The 5,219-nt window shown below is 50.1% G+C and overlaps 1 pseudogene; it reads right to left on the reverse strand.

Moving 5' to 3' along the window:
* Positions 1–2,245: 2,245 nt before the first annotated feature.
* LOC149355651 (uncharacterized) lies at positions 2,246–4,118 on the reverse strand (annotated as a pseudogene).
* Between the last annotated feature and the right edge of the window lie 1,101 nt (positions 4,119–5,219).

Below are 5,219 nucleotides of genomic sequence, written 5' to 3' on the forward strand. Positions count from 1 at the left end.
AGCCCTGCAGTGGCTGGTGCCTTGGAATTTCAGTCAGGGTACAGTTTCACGTCAATTTAAAGCCCTACACCTATTACTGGCTCCTGGCAACGTTGCGTTCGTGCGAGCCGTTCGCACGTACGCAGGCAACAACGGCACATCTTTTATCGCGGGGGAAAGAATCCTTCCAAAGTGCCGCTGCCGGCTAGTTGTCAAAGCAGGGTGTTGTCGGAGTCTCTTCATCTTTGAGTGAAACCGTCTTCCACGGAGGAAACCTTCCCAAAGCTTCATATGCAGCAGCGAAAGCAGTCGGCGCTGCGAGCTCGTTTAGAAGACATTGAAGTTGCAAGGTGCCAGAAGAAAGAGGGCTGTACTCTCAATGTCCCCTTTCTTGCCCGCAGAGTGCCGGCACTGTATCCGCAGGAAAAATTCAGGGGGCACTTCGGCTCTCTAAAGTCCAGCAAGACGAAAGCCTTTCCTTGCGCACAGTTTAGCACTGATTTCTTTATTTTCAATTTTTCTTTTCTATTTTTTTTTTCGGTTTTGTGATTTGTATTTATTTTGGTTTTTATATTTTATTATTTCTTATTTTTTATACCTTAAGAATTTCAATTCTTTTTAAACTTTTGTTTGCTTTTTAAATATTTTGTTTGCTTTTAATTTTTATTTTTTGTGTTTTCTATTTCTACCTTCTTTATTTTTTTCTTTTATTTTCTTGTTACCCTCAATCCGCGCACTGTGACGTCATAACCATTTCGGCCTACCGAAAAGTGTGACACCTCTGCTGACAAGCTTCTGCTCACAACTTTCTGTCGAGAAAGATGAGGCATTAAAGACTTTCGCCTTAATAAGTCGATGCTCTTAGAATCACCAGAAAAGATTGACTTCTGGGCACAGGAGGTGCCATTGTTCATGAATTCACCGCAGATAACGGCACGGTGTTTTATTTTTCACATGCTGTATTGAACTACATTACATTACATTACATCTCACACAGTTTATTCCATATGTAAATCAAATTTGCACGCATAGGCAAGGAGCCTTGTTGCCACATACTACAGGTGGTTGCCTCTTTGCTCGTAGAAGCAATTTAGCAATTTCTTAGAAACAAAGCGAAACAGTGAAGGTCACATGCAAGTAGAACGAAAAACATCTCCACCAATACCATAATGCCATGTCTATACCAGTACTAAGCACAGCATCAACCACACCACCCCTTCCTTGTCGGAATGTCTTTGTGGCATGTCCGATCACTGCAGTAAGCCTGTACTGCTTACAAAAACCACAAAACTCTTGGCGCGGAAAAGGCATCACGAAATGCGGTGGTGGTGCGACAAGCACTGATAACAAAAACACCTAAAACAAGTTTTTGGCGCCAGCACTGTTCACAAGACAGCAGGAAGGCATCAGTGGCAGAGAAACGCCAATAACCTTGAAGAGATAAGCGGCGCAATGAACAAGGACTCTATGAGAGACGACAAGACAAGCACTTGTCCGTGTTTTTTTCGCTACTCTGTCCTTCAAGGAAAAATAAGCCAAGTAGCCCAGGCCGCTAACCCTGCGCAAAGCTTCTTTGGCGTCTGCTGCGAACACTCTCAATGTCAGATCCCCCGCCCACCGCCTCCTCACCGAAAATGTTGCCCCCAACACTACGCTTCAAGCTGCCTACTTAAAATCTAACGGCATATTCTGCACTGCTCAATGGCTAAATGTGGAAGGTGAGGTGCAGTTGAAATATGGGCACGTTTGTCTCCCTACAGCTATGTTCGGCACCACTGTAGTGCCGATGTCTAACCTGACACATGCAGATCTGTCGCATTACAGTGCATCAGTTACTAAAATTTGAATTTATAAAAGGCGTAATTAGTGCTTACAAGTTGTTTTCTTGTTAAGAGCGAAAATTAAAGTACATTTAAAATCTCATTGGCGTTAAAACATATTACAAGATAGCTTGGAAGGTAGCATGTCTAAACTGCACTCCTGCTGCAGCTCAATTTGGTCCTCAAAAAAGGTAGCAATCTGCAAGAGCCTTTATTTACACTATTTACACTTATATGACATTTATATTTATGCACTTATATACTTTTTCGACTTATAGTTGCATTTTATTTAAATTTACACTATAAATATGTAGGTAGGCTCAGGCGAAAAGCGAACTATTTTCGCTTGTATGGAACACGATCCCCCTGCTCGTGGTATACCCTTTCTATCATCATTTCTAAACAAAACTACAAAAAATTTGCATTAGCTAGAAAAGACGTAGCAACTATACGTCTCTTTCTACGCTTTTAGCGCTGGGAGGGCTGGTGAATGGTAATGGGGTCGTTCGGTACACTGGAACTGTTGGCTGTCTTAGCTCGACCTTGTAACGAACCACTGGCTGCCTCGGCGTCTTAAATTTTGTGCTGCATGCAGCTATTCTGCTGGGCCCAGGTGCCCGTGAGAGCAGGGGCACTATCATGACGCGCCTCCGCTGCTTCGCTTTCGGGGTGTCCTACTTGGTGGTCGTAGAGGGGCATGTTTTGGCACCAGAAGTCTTTCCCTCGGCTTTCTGCAATCGGCGGTGCCGTGTGACGGGCGGCGAGGAGAGATCCGCTGGTGGCTTTGCATTGAAGCTTTATCAGCAGGCCCGGCAGGCTGGACAAGCTCGTAACCTTCAGCATCAGCCGATCTCTTGGCCCGTGTCCACGAAGGCGGCAGCCTTTTAGGCGGCGGCGGCCCCGCATCACAAAGTGGCGGCTCCAACTATGCACTGCCTTGTGCTTGGTGGAGGCATGGCTGCGGGGGGCAGTGGATGTTGGCTTCGGCTGCTGCTCTGCTTTGGCCTCATGCGCACGAGAAATTGTGTCCAGCGCTGTTCTGCTCGACAGCAGACAGCTGCGGAGAGCCAGCGGCGCCCTTTTTGGTTGCGCAGTCTGGTCGGGCTTGCCTGGGGGGCTTCGATTTCTCGTGCGAGGGCTTGTCTCTGCGTCACTTTCAGGACCATCGGCTTCAGCAATGCTCTTAGGAGCATGGTGGGCACTAGCTGCAGAAGAATCCCTGCGTCGAGAACCGCTCAGCCTGGGCGTTGGTGTTGCAGTGCGCCATTCTGGGCGCTGCTGCCTGTCAGGAATCAGGCGGGAACTGCGTCGGGCCGACGTAGACAGCAGCTCCTTCGTGGCACCTGTGGCAAGGGCACGCCTTGGTGTCCTGCCATCTGCTTTCTTGCTGGACAATTTCTTTTCTTCGCAACCTGGGTCTGGCAAGCTTTCCTGGGCCTGCGCTGAAGAGGAACGCTGTTGCAACCTTACGATTTTCTTTGCAGGACTTAGTGCTTTGGCTCTACTAGGAATAGACACGGGGGGCCCCCGCGTAGGACTCGGTGCCTGAGCAGCTTGTTTGCGGGGAGTCTGCTTGAGTGAAAATGTAGGAGGTTCTTTGGTAGCTTTCTGCTTGTCCAGACGCGATCTGTGATGAGGTGCTGTCGATGCAGGCTCTCTTATAGCATCAGCAGAAGTGGATGTTCTTTCAGGGCTGCCCCTTGTCCTCTCTACTGGCGTTTTGCCCTTAACGGGACTTGGCACCGGCAGTAGTTCCTGCACTACGCTTGCGGATGAAGAATGCCAGCTGGCTCTTGTAGTGTTCGAAGGGCAAGGGTCCTTCTCTTTGCCAGGACTGCCCAGACGCGTTTCCCTTTCAGGGCTCGGTGTTTGAAAAGTCTGCTTTCGAGGAGTGTGAGTCACTGGATCCTTGCGCCTTTCTCCGCCTGCTCTGGACCGCCCCCTGATGTCTTGTGCTGCCTCCTTCCTTGCAGGGTTTTGAGTGGCATATTGTTCAGGTGCTTTCACTGGGCGGGTTTGCAGCTGTTGTTTAGGGCAAGGCATTGCAAACTGCTTCTTTGCTACCGCTTCCGTTCTGGGAATGGACGTCTTTGACTGCCGGCGAGGGCTGTGTGTGGCTAGCTTCTTGCCTGTACTCCGTGAAGAGGCCAAGGTGTCTTTCTCGTTGCTTCTTCCTCGAGGTCTGGTCGTCTCCGTCTTCCACCTTGGACTTGGTGCTGTATGTTTGGTGCTGGCTGGACCTGAGCTCTCGCTTTCTGCCCATACCTGGCTTGCGGGCTGCTCAACCTGGAGGTGGTCTACATCGGATGCTGGCGTCATCCACTAGGTTGTGGGCTCACGCGCCTCTTCGAGGGTATCCACTGACGGCGGCGGCTGCACGTTACTTATCTCTGCGAGTGGTGTTTCAGTCTCCCAGGTGCTGGTGCCAGAGATGCTCGACCAGCTGGTCTCTGGCTTTCAGTCAGAGTGGGTGGCAGTTCCAAGACCGCCTCTGAGCAGGTACCTGGGAAATTCACGTCGGTCTCCTTTTCTTCCCTTTCACTTCCGAGGCTTCAGAAGCACTGATGGTGACTGCGCGCGGCATAATACGAGGTTCCTCTTCTTCCTCGGCGCCGCGTTGTTCTCCACTGACCACTGACAGCGAAAGCGGGTACGCGCAGGGAGACTGTTAACGCCTTACAACAGGCTCTGCTTGCTGGGTCATAAGTTGACTCTGTAGCTTCACTGTCGCACAGAGGAGCTGTCTCTTCTGCCTCAGCTGGGATCCGAAACTGATCAATGCAGACCTGTACGTTGCCGATATGTGGAGTGCCGAATGGCGCAGTGCCGATGCATGCAGTGCCGAAGTTTGCGATGCCAAATTTTTATTACCGTTCAGTACCGACGTGTGGAGTACCGACTTGTGAAGTGCTAATATGCGGAGTGCGAATGTGTCGATTGATAAAATGTGGAACGCCGACGTGTGCAGAGCGTTACAGCGCAGTGCCGCCGTGTGCAGCAGCAGCCGATCTGGGTTCTGCTCCTCTTCCTCAGGTGACGTAACCACAAGGCCTCTGCGCAAATCTGCTCCGTGTGGCGAGCAGTGTGGCCGACTTTTGCTTTTGAGGAACTGTGTCCACATAGCTGTCTATAAACGACGTTCCATCAATGTCCTCTTCATACGACGTCTTCCACACGCTTACAAGGCTTGGCGCTGGAGCTGCAGGCGCTGGATGAGAAGTTACTCCTTGGCTTCTGGCAGAGCAGGCCCGGAAACAGCTGAAATGGCTGCAGTGGGCTACAGAAAGCACATGGCAGCCAATTCAATCAGGAACTTTGACAGAAGCGCCCCGCTAAAAAAGGAAAAGGAATGTTGCAGTGTCCTAACAGATGTAAATTCTGCAAGGTGCCCCGCAATGACCGTTGAAACCGCGTCGAAAA

The sequence above is a fragment of the Amblyomma mixtum genome, chromosome 3 (genome assembly GCF_055824585.1).
Source record: "Amblyomma mixtum isolate Tamu chromosome 3, ASM5582458v1, whole genome shotgun sequence".
Taxonomy (NCBI): Eukaryota; Metazoa; Arthropoda; class Arachnida; order Ixodida; family Ixodidae; genus Amblyomma; species Amblyomma mixtum.